The 17,056-nt window shown below is 45.2% G+C and overlaps 1 long non-coding RNA gene across 3 annotated transcripts in view; it reads left to right on the top strand.

The window, feature by feature from the left end:
• LOC120372482 overlaps positions 1 to 17,056 on the top strand; it is a 121,377-nt gene that overhangs the window by 97,739 nt on the left and 6,582 nt on the right. For 2 of the 3 annotated variants that reach the window (XR_005585003.1, XR_005585002.1), the window contains exon 3: positions 2,537 to 2,569. This is a non-coding gene — a long non-coding RNA (uncharacterized LOC120372482). Of the gene's footprint in view, positions 1 to 2,536; positions 2,570 to 5,814; positions 5,951 to 17,056 lie in introns of those variants that run through there. The other variant, XR_005585001.1, reaches the window with a different exon arrangement.

Raw genomic sequence — 17,056 nt, 5'->3', positions numbered from 1 at the left:
CCAAATGCCCTAGAGAAGTCTAAGTATTATATCAACACTGCTACCTTTATGAACCAAACTTGTAATCCCATTAAAAAAAACAGCTATTAGGTTAATTTAACAGGATCTGTTTTCCAGAAACCTATGTTGATTTTCATTAATTACATTACCCTCCTTTAATTCTTTATTAATCAAGTCCAGTATCAGCTGCTACATTATCTTTCCAGGGATCGATGTCAGACTGACTGGTCTATAATTACCCAGGTCATGCTGTTTATCTTTTTTTAAAAATGGCATAACATTAGATTTCTTCCACTCGTCTGCAACTTCCCCAGTGCTCCAAGGCTCCTCAGCCAACTCTTTTAAGACTCTTGGGTGCAAGTTATCTGGACCTGCTGATTTTAAAATAACTGACTTTAGAAGTCTCCATTTGACATCCTCCAGAGATACTGGTAGAAAGAATGTTCTCATCACCATATGATGACTATATCATCTGTTTCCCCCCAAATATAGACCAGAAATATTTAATTCTACAGCAAGCATAGTAGATGTTGTATAATAATTTAGGTTGAATCTTACACTGGCCAGTGCTCCTATGGATTGAAAGTATCTGGCAAATGCATTCTTCAGGAAGCCACCTGTCCAGTCCAGGATCCCTCAGGGCAGGCCTGGGATCACACTAGCCTGCTGCTCTGGAAAAAATTTGTCTAGCATGTGATGGCAACTGTAGCATATGCAGTGGCCTGCTCATGGGAATGGGGAGGTGAAGCCGTACACGCTCCTCACTTGCATTGTAAATGAGTGAACTCCTTCCAGGCGCCTCCTCCTGGCCCCAGGGCAGCCTTACGAGTGGCCCCTTGCCTCAGTTTTCCTCTTGAATTCACAGTAAGTCCAATACATGCATATCCTTAAATCCCTCATGGTTTTTAACCAAAACACAGAACAAAACCCCCAAACCAAAAGTCCCACAATGTAGTCCACATCAACCCTTTGCATGTAGTCCTTTAAAATCTCAGCTCTGCTCTCACCAACCTGGTGGCTTCTGCCAGAATTGCATTCTTTATCAGTCGTCCTCTGTCTCTGCACCAGGACAGCCACCCCAACCCTTCCTTCTGGGGCAGAATCCTGCACCTGCCAGTGGGAACTCTCACAGCCTCTCTGCTAGGAGCCTCTCCTGATTCTTCTAGCCCCCAGCTCACTGACAAGGAGATGCTGGTGGGTAAGCCCCTTCCTTCAGCCCTCTGCCCCTTGGCTCTGGCTTTCCAGCGTAGAGCCAGAGGGCATCTGCCTCTGCTGCTCCTTCCAGTCTTCAGTCCTCTGACCCTGGCTTAGATGCACCAGCCAGCAAACCTCTTGTGGCTCTCCTGCTTTCAACCCTCTCCCAGGAACCACTCTTCCTGACTGAACCAATCTGCTCTGAGCCTCTAAACTCACTCTCAGGCTTTTTATAGTTTCCCAGATGCTTCCCTGTCGTCTTAATTGGCCCAAACAGGGAGCATCTGGACTGGAATAGGAGAGCAGAGCCCAGTTTCCTTTAGTGGGCCAGCTACCCTGTTACATGCATATTATTTGTTTTCTTATTATGAGACAGATCTACAGCTACTTTAAATCAGGGCATGTCTACACTTACCGGTAGATCAACACTGCTGCAATCGATGCAGCGAGTGTCGATTTAGTGGGTCTAGTGAAGACCCACTAAATCGATGGGAAAGCACTTCACCTCCCCGAGAAGTGTAAGGAAAGTTGATGGGAGACACTCTCCCGTCGACACAGCGCAGAGTAGCCACTGCAGTAAGTATATCTAACTACGTCGACTTCAGTTATGTTATTCATATAACTGAAGTTGCGTAAGTTACGCCATCGGTCTGAGTAAAGGGGGAAGTTCAATAGCTCCGCTATATTTGGTACACAAACACTATGTCATTACCAGATGTCTGTTGTCCAGTCAGGGAAGGGGCAAATTATATCATAACACACAGTACACTTGGTAAAATTCTACTAGTACAGAAGAAAGTAGGAAAACTTTATCCAGAGTCTATCATCTGAAGCAATTAGCGCACTGAGAGAGGTTCTAGTTCACTAATACAACAGCGGGCTGGATGCAGGACTTAGTAGTTTAAATTCTTTGGCTGTACTATGTAGGAGGTCAAACTAGATAATTACAACTGTCCCTTCTGGCCTTAAAATATATGAATCCATCATGTCTGCAAATAATAACGGCTGAAACAGGGAGATACAGACACAGCAACATTTCATATGAGTTAGCTCTCTCAGTACTGACTTGACACATGGACATCTTTTAAGTCTGCAAGCAATCAGGAATGAACTGACTTTTGTTCATGCCAGAGTTCTGGCTGTAGCTTGCTTAGAAACTGCCTATGGCACATCTATAAAGTCTTACAGTTCCCCGGCTCTGTAAGGATCAAATCAATATTCTTCCCCTTTGCTCTGAATGTTGAATTTTGTTGTGCACAACGTCTCTACTGATACATTTTTGAAAGGGAAAGATTGGCACTAATGGTCTCCTTTTTCTTTTCTTCGTACCGTGGGCCATCAGCATGAGAAGAGGAGACCATGCTAGGCTTTGGAGGTAATTATTTTTTATTTCTGATTCTTAATGTAAAATTCCCTCTTGGAATAGAATGTCCATGAGGCACCAGCTTTTTCCTTTGCCCTGCTCAACCCCAGATCCCAAGCCTTCCCACCCCATCCCTACCCCACGCCCCACCCGCTCTCCACCCCTTTCCCCAAAGCCCCAGCCCTACTCTGCCTCTTCCCGCCCAGTTCTTCCCCCTCTCCCGAGTGCGTCACATCGCTCCTCCCACTCCCTCCCAGCACCTCCTGCATGCCGCAGAACAGCTGATCGTGGGTGGGTGGGAGGCGCTGGGTGGGAGGAGTAGGGAGCTGGCTGCCAGTGGGTGCTAAGCACCCACTAATTTTTTTCTGTGGGTGCTCCAGCCTTGGAGCACCCCTGGAATCAGCACCTGTGTGGACAATGATACCCAGGAAACTGGTGTTTGTCACTGTCTTTTAGTCGTTTTCTAGATTCCGGCATGTATTGGGCTTTTATTTTTAGCAAATTAAGCCAAGAAGCCAAACAGATGCATATTGTTCTTTATTTTTGTCCTCTTTCATGTATTCAGTATGAACAATGCTACAACATCTGGTCTCCGCCCACCTCCTTCAACACAGAACCATGCTGCAACAAGCACGGCAGTAGCACAGGCTCTCTACCGAGAGTGGCTCCTCTGGAGCATTTAACTGCCAAAATATCTGGTAGTCATTGCTTTGAAAAGGAAATTGTCATTGCCTCCTCTTCTCCCTGTAACGGCTCTGGAAACACATCCGCCCCGGTGATTAAAGACTTGGGTTCATGTGGATTTGACTGAACCGAAAAGCTAAAGGCCAAAACTGCATAGCTGGGCGGGGCAGACAGGAAACAGAAGCAACCAGAGAGGGAAGGAGGGATTGATCAGTTCTTTAAAGCAAGAAAGGTGATGGGGATATTTTACTATAGTTTCGCCACTCAGCCTCCCACTTTACTCCACCTGCCCCTGCTGAGTCGCTGTACTTTGTACGGGTGAGTGAAAACGGGTGGAGAAAGGACTTCCTCAGTGACCGACGCTGGAAAAGGTGGATAGGAATCTTGTGGATACCGTTTCCCTTTTGTTCCTCAGCATCTTAGAAGGCTCTGCTTATAGATGGTTTGTTTCAAAGCTGTTTTAACTCTTAGCACAGAGATGGAGGCTCCCTTCTGCATTGGCCCAGCAAAACGCCTGGGAGAAATGTGCATAGAATTTGCTTATGCGATTGTTAGATTAATTTTGAAATCCTGAAGTGAGCGCGTGTAATGGTCCTTCACTCTCTAGTGGGGAGAGAGGCCTCTCCGCCTCACTGCGTCAGGCAGCAGTAATTGGGCTCGGGCCCTGCTGGCTGGGGCCAAGCAACAAGCAGGTTATAGCTCACAGCCTCCTGGCTGGTGCAAACAACCGTTAACCATGGGAAGCTCTGGCTCCTGGCGAGGGAGAGCAGTAAGCTCCTGGCAAGAGCTGACAGCAATGAACAGCATAGGGCTCTGGGTGCGGCAGAGCAATAAGCAGTTGTTAGCCTAGAGCAGTGGTTCTCAACCCACGGGCCATTTGTGACCCAGTCAGCACACAACTGCGGCTCATGTGACATCCTCAGGGCCATAACTAGGCTGGGGTGGCAGGGACACCTGCCCCGGGTGCAGAGCTGGCGCTGTTGCTGACTAGGTCAGACCTCAGTGCCACTAACATTCCCATTGTTGTTGCTGCTTGCTATGTGCTCCATAATATCTGTGAGAGTAAGGGGGAGATGTTTGTGGTGGGGTGGGAGGTTGAGGCAAATCGCCTGGCATTCAATTTTGAGCAGCCAGACACCAGGGCAATTAGAAGAGCACAGCAAGGTGCACTGTGCATCAGAGAGGCTTTGAAAACCAGTTTCATGACTGGCCAGGCTACGGTGTGACAGTTCTGTGTGTGTTTCTCCTTGATGCAAACCTGCTCCCTTTGTTGATTTTAATTCCCTGCAAGCCAACCACCCTCCCCACGTTGAAATAAAGTAACTTTTGTTTTGAAACCATGCATTTTTCTTTATTAATTAAAAAAAACAAGAGAGATAACGGACAAGGTAGCCTGGGTGAGGTGGGGGAGGAGGGAAGGACACGGCCACATTGCTTATTGTAGCCACACTAAAAATCAAACTGTTTGAATGACAGCCTTCTGTTGCTTGGGTCATCCTCTGGAGTGCAGTGGCTGGGTGCCCAGAGCACCCCCCTCCCTGCGTTCTTGAGCGTCTGGGTGAGGAGGCTATGGAACATGGGGAGGAGGGTAGGCGTTATACAGTGGATGCAGCGGGGGTCTGTGCTCTTGCTGGCTTTCCTCAGCATCAGGTCCTGCCTCTGCTCTTCGCGCTCACTTAATTCTTTCCTGGCCTCTGCCACTGAATGCTTCCAAGCATTAAGCTGTGCCCTATCAGTGCAGGAGGACTGCATGAGCTCAGAAAACATGTCATCGCAAGTGCATTTTTTTCGCCTTCTAATCTGCGATAACCTCAGGGACAGAGATGATAGGGGGAGCATAGAAACATTCTACGCTCTGTGATTCTGGGGGAACTGCATGTTCACCTGTGCTGCTGAGTTCGCCACACTGACCAAACAGGAAATTAAATTCAAAAGTCCCCGGAGCTTTTCCTGTGTACCTGGCTAGTGCATTGGAGTTCAAAGTGCTGTCCAGAGCGGTCACATTGGAACACTCTGGGATAGCTCCTGGAGGCCAGTACCAGTGTCTGCACTACCCCAAATTCTACCCAGCAAGGTCGATTTTAGCGCTAATCCCCTGGTTGGGGGAGGAGTACAGAAGCCGATTTTAAGAGCCCTTTAAGTTGATGGAATGGGGTTGGTTGTGTGGACGCATTCATTTTAAAATCGACCTAACACGGCTAAATTCAACCTAACCCCATAGTGTAGACCAGGCCTTAGTCTGTTAGCTCACCCTTCCCCATTTCACTGCCTCAGTTCTCCCTAATCCAGTCAATTAGGCCTTCCTCTATCGATTTTGGAAATCAGGTCAATAAGTCTTCTCTTTCCCCTCTTTACTTACAAATATAGCAGGCTACAGTCAATAGTAAAAATACTTAGCACTTCATCCCATATCCTACTGCCATTGAAGTCCAGGGGAGTATGCCACTGAGTGCCGTGGGATGAGAATTTGGCCTATTAGAACCTTTCAGTTTCAAAGCAGTTTACAAATATCAGCCAGTATAACACTGACTACAAGTGTTTTATAATGTTACATTGATTTATTTTTTCCACAGTTGCGCACAGTTTGAGCGATTTAGGAAGTGTGATTCTCAAGAAGTTGTTTATGCACAGCTACTCCAGAAGCACTGAGATTAAAACTTCTTGTCAGACTGGACATGTACACACTTTCAAGCATGAGCTGATTTATTCTGATAGGTAATTACAAAGATTTTTCAAACCTGTATGTGATTAGTTTTATTTTATAACATAGTTACACGATATGCACAGATAGACAAACTGTACTTCCCCCAAATTCAACTTCATCTCCAGATGACTTTAAAATGCTCCATGGTGCCCTTAAGAGCTATAAAATAAGAACGAGTTTATAAATTCACATTTCCAGTTATTAAAAGTGCTTTTCTCATTCCAGTCTGTTGCTGTGGAGATAGATACAATATAGGAACCTTGGCAGTATGACAAGCAATTAAAATACCAAGATGTTTAGCCATGTATGAGTATTTTCACAGAGTGAGACCTCTAAGCTTAGCCTGCTACTACTGACATTGTTAGTTATTGAATCAATTACAAAAGATGAGGTTGACAGGTGTAATTATATATTTCTATGGTGATTATGTATGGCCTGTCATAGAGACCAACAAGCCTGTTACTTTGCACTCATTTAAGTAGTCACTTGTCGAGTGAAGTATTAAAGTTAAAGTGCCATTTAGTAGTGAAGGAAATCCATAACAAAGCAGAAGTCCATTGCACAGTATAATCCATTCATCATCACATTGATGAGCATTGACTGCATTTATTATATTCCAATATACTCTGTCATCTGGTTACGTAAGTGTCATTTTCTCACCAGTACTTGAAACAGTGCAAATTTAATGAAATGAAAATAATTGGAAACTATGGGTCATATCCTCAGCAGGTATAAAATGGCATCGCTCCAGGAGCTGCTTCATAACAGCTCAGGATGGGGCCCACTTTTGAAATAATCAGTTTGATACTTAAAAACTTCTGTTAAGTCTTAAAATATTAATATCTTTTCAAATAAACATATATCCAGGTATTTTTCTGCATGGTTATTACCTTTCTTCCTCTGTAATAAGTGTTTTTCAAAGTGTGGTTAATATAATATGAAGCAGATACTTTCTTGGAATTCATCCTGGTAAGATAAGGGCTATTGCTGAAATTCCTCCTCCACCTAATCACCATCAAACTATCTAAATGGAATTACATCATCTGAAAAAATGATCAGTTTCCACGTGGTGTTCTCTCATCAGCCCTTGGTGTCATCATGATTATATGAACAAAACTCTTTTTCCTGAAACAGGATAGAAGACAAAAGGAGAGCAAAGAGAAAATAAACACTGGCTTGTAAATTCATTGGTGAATCATTCATCTACCTCAGCTGAAATCAAACAACTCACCTAACCATTTTCCATAGCCATTTTCCTGAACAGGATATAGCTGTTGGTAGATCTGTCATCTAATTTCTTCATCTTCTCAGAGAAGAAGACTGATTTTAGACTTTATCCTGGGAAGACACAAAGCCGTCCTCACTTTCCACTAGGGTGTCCAGATAGCAAATGTGAAAAATCGGGACATGGGTGGGGGGTAATAGGAGCCTATAAAGACCCCAAAATCTGGTCTGTCCCTATAAAATTGGGTCACCCTACTTTCTACCTTCAGCTACTGCTGGTCAAAAAATTGGCAAAATGTTGATGTTATGAGTTTCTTTCGGTTTCAATGGGTTTCACCCATTTCCCACATTTTACCCTCCAAAATCTATTTTTTATTAAAATTATCAGCATCATTTTCAAAACACGTTGTTGACTGAAAACCTGGTTTTCAATAAGAAAATGCAGTTTTCAGTAGATGAAAATATTTCATAACATTTTCAAAAATGATTTCAATAAAATTTTGGTAAAAAAAAATAATGGAAAATGTTGTGAAAAATGATTTTTTTTTTAATCCCAGAGTGTGTGGAGCAGAGGGACAATTAATATGGAAAGTTTAGCAGTACTGATTCGCATTTTGCAAAAATAAGTTAAATGGCCTTCATGATAGCTGACCCTGGAGATGCTGGAATTTAATCAGCATTAGCAAACCATTGTGTTCCTGCAAACTTCTGAAATTTTAATTCAAACAACCAGGGCCAGTGCAACCTATTAGGTAACCTAGGCGGTCACCTAGGGCGCTAGGATTTAGTGGGGGGGGCGGCATTTCCTTTGGCGGCGACTGCGGCGGCCGGATTTTCGGCCGCCCCGGTTGCCGCCGGCGTTTAGGCGGATGGAGCTGGGGTGGGCAGCTGCCGCACGGCTCCCCGGGCCGGGGGGGGGAGCTGCCATGGCAGGGGGGGCCTCAGGGCGGAGGGTGGGGTGGGGAGCTGCCGCAGGGGTTCGCCTCAGGGTGGAGGGGGAGCTACTGTGGGGGGGGGGCCCCTCATGGCGAGGGGGGGGGGCAGGGAGCCACCACAGGGCTCGGGGACGGGGGAGGGCGCAAGGTGGAAGTTTCACCTAGGGCGCGAAACATCCTTGCACCGGCCCTGCAAACAATTGCAGTTCTGCCCACTTGCATATAGAAAAAGATGTGAAGTTAAGGACGTGTAATCCTGAAGTAAATGTTATTTTTATCAACTTTCTTATTCCCCTTTTGAGGGACATTTCACTCCACATCCTACATAGGCATCCAATTGAAGACTAGTATGTCTATCATGTTAGAAGGCCTACTGGAAACAGGTTCACAATTATTGATGGGTGAATAGTTCCATACGCCTTCAGTTCTATAGGATTTTTAGTATTCAGAAAAATGAAGATGCACTAGTGTACTAGAGATGAAACAGGGATATGGAGAAATAGTGAGAATATTTTTGTGGTTTACTTATAAAACTTGGAATGTCCAGGCTTTGTTGTGCAGAGGAATTGGGCAATCTAAAACATGTATCAGTTTGGATTTAAATTGAAACCATTAACCCAACATTAATAGGAACATTCTTCCAGAAATCGGTATATCTTCAAGGAATGATTTAAGTATACTAAATCTGCCCATTATATGTGTGCAGTATATTCATACTCTTACTGTGTGGAGTATATTCTTCCTTTTCAGACATGTAACTTATTCTTGACTTCGCTAACGTGTTGGAAGGCTGGTCCTATGATAAGAGTATTTCCATCTTCACTTTCAATCTCAAATGAAAACTATCAACATTTTCAACAGTGGCAGGTGCCAGAGAAGTTGCAGCCTAAAAATCAAATTCTCTCACCATTCTCTTGGCTGACTACTAGTGCCACGTATTGTGTTGGAGTGGCCTCCCACAGAGTCAGAGGGGAATGAACCACTTAGGTGGGTGGAGCCAGGCCATGCCCACCCGCCCTGGAAGTTAGGAGGCAGGACAGGAAGTATAAAGGGCAAGTCCTGGAGCTCACTTGGGCTGCAGCCACTGGCAGAGACAGATGCCTTCTGCCCGCTCCCGAGCGAGGAGGGGAGCTTGGCTGAGCTGAGGGCTGGCTGGAGGCCAACCGAGACACTGAGGAGTTGCTGGGACTGCTGCTAGCTACCTACTCGGAGGAGACGGAGGACACCCATGGATCCAGGTATACCCCAAGGGGAGGGTAGGAAGTGGCCCAGGGGTAGCCAATGCCAGTCTGACTGCATTGCTGCTGGAGACCCACTAAGCATGTTGCAGCTGGATTCCCCACTGACCCAGTGGCAGAAACACTTTACCACTATTAGGGCGCTGGGCTGAGATCTGGTGGAGTTGGGTGGACCTGGGTCCCCCTGCCACCTCACCCCGGGGATGGCAGACTCCCAGCTGTAGGCCAGGAGGCCTGTGTTAGCCTTCCCTCCACTAGAGCTTGGACATTAGACTATCCACTGCTCTGCCCTGCCTGAAGACTGAGCTTCCTAGACTGCTTGGTTCTCTGCCCTGCCACAGGGCCTGAGCCCTAAACCTTCACTAATCTGCTCTGTCTGAGGGCTGAGCTCTTAGACTGTTTGGTGCCTTGTCCTGCCTAGGGCCTGAGTACAGACTGCTTGGAGCCTGCCCGGCCTGAAAGCTGGAGCCCCTTAAGACCGTGAGTCCTCTCCACCCTGCCACCGGTGTCCCGGATCTTCACGCCAGACTTTGCTAATTCCCTGCCCACTGATGTAGTGAGGCAGAGTGGCCCCTCACTGAGTCAGAGGGGGAGGAACCACCACTAACCCACTACACGTCAGTTCAGAGGACTGAAGAATATTAACAAAATTGGCATTTGGAGTCAGCAGTTATAAGGGACCCAAGCTACGAAATGTGGATGTAGCAGGTCTAAACTACCCTAAAGTTCAGAAGTGTTCAGATCCAGTTTTTCAGTTCTAGTCTGCCCAGTTCATACTGGCAATATATTTTCCAGGGGGAGGAGTTTGTGATAATATCTAACCCTCTAGTCTTGTGCCTGGTAAGACAGGCATGTACAGCTTCTGTTGCTGTTGTTGCAGAAAATTTCTCAAGTGTGCAGTAAAATGCAGGACGTTCCGGCAAATGTCCTACTTGAACTGAAGTCTTGGAACTTTATGTTCTCCCCACATTTAATTGGTTTTTGTTTTTGTTTTGTTTTTGTTGGAGTTCGCATCATCTCCAAACATCTGCATGTACCATCCCTAATATTTTTTCACTGTCAGAGTTATCATGCCCAAAGGACATTGATCTGTACTTTTAAGCAGTGTGCAAGGCTTGGGATTTGCATAGTCTGTATCTTAATAGAAAAACACCTGATGTAAAGAATCCAATGCCCAGAAACTTGTGGGTAAACTTCACTCTGCTCTGCAGTAGATTGACTGATGTGTACCAGTTTTCAGGTGTTGTATAGCCTGCAGATCTGCTCTGGCCTGTGTGTGAAGAAAAACAAACCTGAATTTCTAAAGGCATCATTAGAATATTTGTGGCACCGTTTGACACCATGCAAATCTATACCATACTGGAAAGGGTAAAAGCTGTGTTTAAAACACCTGTGCCTTCTGATGTAAGGCAACCATAGTCAGATTTGGGATTGCTGAATTACTAGGGGAAATTCATTCCTAATCTAGCAACTGTGGTGACACCTCACAAAAACTGTAAAACAAAGAAACAAAAAAATTCTTTCCATACTCCATTTTAAGCAGTCACAAGGACAACCTGATTCATCAGCCCTTAACCTTCACACAGGTCATGCCTCCTGGTCTGATATTTAAGAGAAGATATCAGCCGTTGTGAGGCTGATAAATACCAGGGTGAAATCATGGCCCCACTGAAAACTCCCACTGACTTCAATAGGGCCAGGTTTTCACTCTAAGTATCCACTCCTTATTGTGAAGCATGCGCTCCACTTCTCCCTCTCAGGTTCTAAGACCCAAGGTAGAATCTTTCCATAACTCACCTTGTAGTGAAGTCTTTTCTCCAACTGTTTTAGGTGGACCTTTATTCCACCATGATCTGCATAGTGCAGCTCATTCTCTCTGGACTCATACCTGCATGTTGGTTGGGTCCCCTGCATCTTTCCTGGTGCTTTTTTGGTCTGGAGGAGTTGGATAGGGCAGGCAGATTGGACACTGAGCAATGTGTTATAAGATTAACATGTAATCTATATAAAGCCACAGATAATAACATTCAAATTCTTTTCATAGAGAGCATGTTGGCCAGGACACTGGGATAATCCTGTACTTTAAAAAAAAATGTTACAGATCTTTAACTTCCCCCCGAGACTGAAAAAGAACATTCCAGACTGGAAAAGAGGGACGGCCGCTTAATATGTCCTCAGGAGAGACACCCTTTGTGCTTCAATTCTTACATTTTTGTGCATGACTTCACCAAGTTGAGGAGCAATGTTTTTGCACGGAGCATGCGTGAAGGAACACCTTCATGGGGTTCAGCTGCAGCCCCGGATTTTTATGAACCCTTTGCTGGAATTGGGAACGATGTTAAATAGCAAAAGCAGTTTGCCTCTGCCAGGTTAATTCCAAGCCCGTGCACACGGGTGATTTCACTTAGCTTTACATTGCTGTTATTCCACAAAATAGCACTTGTCTTGTTTTAGTCATTAGTGCTGTCCTGGCAGAAGACTCTGGTGTTGCTCTTTTGCATTTCAGAACTTTCCCTCCCATTAGACGTTTTACTACCCATGTGGGGCTAGAGGATTTTGGGGGAGGGTTAAACAGTTCTCTACAAATCAGTAGCAGTTGGTCTATTTCTTCTCAGGGCCTTTCTCTCCTGGCCACCCGAGTAGCTCTTTGTTTTTTTAAGCTTATTGCCACTGAAGTTGGTGTTTCTCTTCCAAGTGTTATCTCAACACTGCTGTCCCCAGGTGTCCTACCATCCTTGCCTTGACTGTTGCTTCTGTGGTTGGTGCTACAAATGGCCCGGTGTATATTTTTTGGATTAATGTAAAAGCAACCATATGGCTGACTTCTTGGGCAGTAGCTGCTGGTGAAGAAGACTAACACTGCTTGGAAATATCTGAGAGTGAACTTTTCTTTGATTCCATGGGCAGAGCTCCTGATTGTGACTTGCTCCATCCCCCTTCCCCCTCCCCCCGCCCTGTCTTTCTGCTCATTTGTCAAAGCAGTCACTAGAGGCAGTTTGTCATGTGATTCCCATGAGTCAAATGGTGTGTTGAGATTTTAACAGCTACTGGGCAAAATCAATCCCTGATGAATTCCAGTGGATTTACACTAGGGATAAGTATAGCTCAATATGTTAGGATTACTCTGAGGCACAGATCCTGTCAGCAAAGGTGCTTTCCAAATTAGATTCCATCACTCTTGCTTATTTCACCTCCCTTCCACTGACCCACTGACGAAGTCCTTGCATCTCTGCTCCCCCTGTGCCCCCTGGTTCTGAGCTGCTATGTGGGGTCGTTATTGTTTGATGCTCTGCACACAGGAACATCTTATTTATCAGGGATAAACAAGTGTTCCCTAGAAACCAAATACCATATTTACCTGGTCACATAGGAGTGAGTGTGTATGTACAACACTATTAGTGAAAAGCAAGGAACTGAATTCACCCATTTACATCACAGCTACAAATCTATTGAAGTCAAGGTTGTGATGTCTACTTCAATCCCAGGGTAAATTTGGCCCAGCATCTCTAGAAAAAGCAGTACAAGAGGTGCTGTTCAGTATTACCGGTTTAGAGATCACAAACTATAGTTAGCTGCAATAAAAACCAAAATTATGCCTGAGTCATGTTCAGCAATGAAGGGATGGATTCTCGGATCCACCAAGTTTGCTGATTGGGCAGCTAAGAATGGGGGCTCTGTAACCAGCTTTCAGACAATGGAGGTTCAAACTCATAGTAACTTGCTAAAAATGCCTTCCCTTACTAGCAAGTACTAGTAATATTTTAGTCCCGTAATGAACAATTTCTGCATATTTCTAAACAAATACAATGATGGCAGAAAGCCTTGCAGGCTGACTACTCTCTAGTAAATACATATTTTGGTGCTATTCCACAGGAGCCAAACTCCATTTAAGTAGAGTTCACTGGAAAATGGTGACTTTAACTGGGGGAAAATTGGAATTTTTTAACGGAAAAAAAATTATCGTATTTAAAAGTGTCACCATGCTCTATGTTTCTATATTATATAACTCAGGAAATGAAAATCTGGAGAAAAGTTTTTGATTTGAGTTATTGTTATTTTAGGTCCCGCACACAGCTCAGCTCTAGCATTGCTTTCCTGATCAGCATGGCGGGGAGGTTTTATTTCCCCACAGGCCCATGTTATAAATGTGTTAGAAATTTACAGCCTGATCCAATTCCCATTGATTTCAAAGGCTAGCCTCACATTAACTTCAATGGCAGTTGGATTGGGCCTTTGGCCAGCAAGTTGTGTTGATGAAACATAGACGTTGTGCTCAGTTCTCAGAAAAAGCATCCTGTCTGTGCCATCTAGGGAAAAGTTACTAGAGCTGTGGCAGCCAGGGCTGGCTCCAGACCCCAGCGCGCCAAGCGCGTGCTTGGGGCGGCATGCCACGGGGGGCGCTCTGCCTGTCGCCGGGAGGGCGGCAGGCGGCTCCGGTGGACCTCCCGCAGGCGTGCCTGCGGAGGGTCTGCTGGTTCTGCGGCTTCGGTGGAGCATCCGCAGGCGTGCCTGCAGGAGGTCCACCGGAGCCGCGGGACCAGTGGACCCTCCGCAGGCACGTCTGCAGGAGGTCCACCGGAGCCGCAGGACCGGCGACCGCCAGAGCGCCCCCCCGCGGCGTGCCGCCATGCTTGGGGCGGCAAAATTCCTAGAGCCACCCCTGGTGGCAGCAGCATCCATGTCTGAGTATGATTGCTACTGGTGTGCCTTAACCATGGCCCTCCATCCTACAAAGACTGGCCCAGAGAGGAAGGATAGGCCAGTGGTTAGGGCCCTAGCTTGAAACTGAGAGCCTCAGGTTCAGTCCCCTGCTCTGCCACAGACTGTGTGTGGACCTTGGGCAAATCTCTTAGGCCTGGTCTACAGTTAAAAATGTGATCGACCCAGCTATGTCATTCAGGACTGTGGAAAATTTTGCTCTTGAGCGTTGTAGTTAGCTTGACTAACCCTTGATGTAGACACAGCTAGATTAATGGAAAAATTCTTCGGTTGGCCTAGCTACTCCCTCTCCATTGATGTAAGAAGTGTGTGCATTACAACACTACTGCTGCTGTAGCTGTAATGTAGATGTGCCCTTGGTATCTCCATGCCTCCATTCCCCACATGTAAAATGTGGATAATATTTCCCTATCTCAGGAGGGTGTTGGGAGCAGAAATTTGCTAGATTGTGGGGCTCTCAGTTACTATGGGACATGGTCCCCATAGCCCTGGTCTACATTGAGGGGGGGAACATTGATCTAAGTTACGCAACTTCAGCTATGTGAATAACATACCTGAAGTTGACGTACTTAGATCGACTTACCATGGTGTCTTCACCACAGTGAGTCAACTGCTGCCACTCCTCTGTTGACTCTGTCTGCGCCTCTCATGGTGCTGGAGTATAGGCGTCGATGGGAGAGCGCTCAGAGGTCGATTTATCGCGTCTAGACTAGACACAATAAATTGATCCCCGCTGGATCGATCGCTGCCCGCCGATGTGGCGGGTAGTGTAGACCTACCCTAAGATAGATGGACAGGCTTCAAGGGGATTTTTCACAGTGCATGAAATTAAGCACATGCAGGATCTGGCCCCTTGGAAGATGAAATCAGGAACATTTGGAATGGTGATGCAGTACAGTAGGAGCACAGGGGTTACTAAATGCAGAAGATGCGAGGCTAGAGCTGAGCGTGGTAAACAAACGTCTGAGCAGAAAAAAAAGTGGAGAACTAGAGGGAGGGCAGCAGGGAAGGGACTTTGATCAGAGTTTAACTTGCTTTGGTGCATCTTGTCCCAGTAATCTAATTTGCTCAGGCAACTTGCCTTTTATTAATGCTACCAAATGACATTGATTTTTAATACCTCGGTTTTATGGCCAACAGCTTTATACTAGCAGTGTGGATGCCCCTTCCCAGATGTACTGCACACCTCATTTGCCAGGAGGGACTGACATATATTCATCATCTGTAGGTTTAAGAACCCTCTTGGTAGCCCTAAACATCTATAAAGGTGCAAATGGTGGACAGGAAATGCAGCTAAAAATTTTACTACATAGTCAGAGAGTCATCTGGATCATATGAGATTCAATCTTCAATTATTGTCATTACAAACTTCCAGCTCTGGAGGAACACTGAAATATAATTGGGATAGGATATGAGCTTGGAGGGAGAGTTTGCTTTTACTATATACATTCTCTTTCTTTTGGGATAGTATTTATTTCTGACTTTAAAGTGATTCCTTGTGTTTTATTCCAATTTTAACCACATGGCTGGGCTCCAGCAATTCCAATAGCTTGTGTAACTGGTGTTCCAACATAATATAGCCACAAACTGAATAGTTTTTTTTCTTTCAAACTTACCTTTTTTAATTGGTTTAAGGGCTAAACGTGAATGCCTTTGCTTATTTGCGCACAAAACTCAACAATAGAGTTTGCTTATTTAATATTTGCTTTGATTTGGTGATTAGTCATTGCTCTTAATTATTTTTTACCATTTCCACATGACTGATCAGGAAATGAACTGCTGTCTCACACTTCCAGCGAGTTACAAAGAGCCTAACTATGGTATTTCCTTATTGACTTTTTGCTTGCCCCTGTGCAGAATGTTTTAAGATGTTGCTGCTCTCGAGTCTCCCACCTCACAGCTTGAGTAATACCACAGCTTTTAAAAATGTTTCCCTTCTGACTTTCTGGGGTAAGGAAGACAAGTAAAGTCATCCAGCATAAAAGGTTTACATGAACAAAACATGAATCTAAAGCCTGGGTCAAGTTACAATCTAAGCAAGGAAAATATTAAAAACAGTTTTAGAGACTTCAGGAGGCAAGTCTTGCAGTATGTGGCTAAAATGAAAAACAACCCCACCCCCACAGCTTAGTGTCACTTATACTCCAAGGGCTGGTTCACCCTCCAAAAACCTCCCCCTCAAAGTTGTTCTTTTCTGCTCAGTTTTGTTACCTTTGTGTTTTTTGCACCTTTGCAAACCAGTGATGTGTAAATCAACTAATTGCTTCGGATGTTATTTTAAAGGGACTATGGCCTGATTCTATGGCTTACCTATTATGAATTGCTTTATTGAACTTTTACTAAGCTATAATAAGAGTGTCCATGCAATGCTCTGGGTGCCTTTTAACAATAGACCAAAATAAGCAGACCCATCTATTGCCTCTGATCAAATCAAACAACTGAGTAACACTGACATAACAAAATTTAATCAGCCTCCTCACGCAATCCCTCCAGAGACTCACCCGGCCAGACTCAACACCCGCCTCCTTACAGACCAGAGAGAACAGGTGAGCCTTACAGACAGGGTACGGTTATGGGTGCTGATGGACATGAATAGTCTCGTTGGCTTCAATAGGATTATTTGGTTGTTTTCAGTGTTTATGAATGAGGACAACTCTTAGGTGATTGTTGCAGAGCTGGGCCATAAATTGTGACGATTGGTTTCCAAGGATTCACTGTTGGTATGGGTTCAAGAAAAACAGTCTTCAGAACTTCCACTTTACACTTCCAAAATGGCATGTAGGCCCAAAGCCTGGTCCCGTCAAAGTCAATGGGAGTTTTGTCATTGTCTTTAATGGGATCGGGGCTTGGCCCTTAGTGAGGATGTGTGACAATGTTGAATCATGGGAACTAGCACTGGAGATAACAGGGCTAATCCTACCCTGAGATCCACCCCTGCAATTCCATTAACTTTAGTTGGCTTGCAGAGATGTAACTGAGAACAGAGTTTGGCTGT

This window comes from Mauremys reevesii, linkage group 9, assembly GCF_016161935.1.
Source record: "Mauremys reevesii isolate NIE-2019 linkage group 9, ASM1616193v1, whole genome shotgun sequence".
NCBI classification, from domain to species: Eukaryota; Metazoa; Chordata; order Testudines; family Geoemydidae; genus Mauremys; species Mauremys reevesii.
This window is presented reverse-complemented; position numbering and strand designations above follow the sequence as displayed.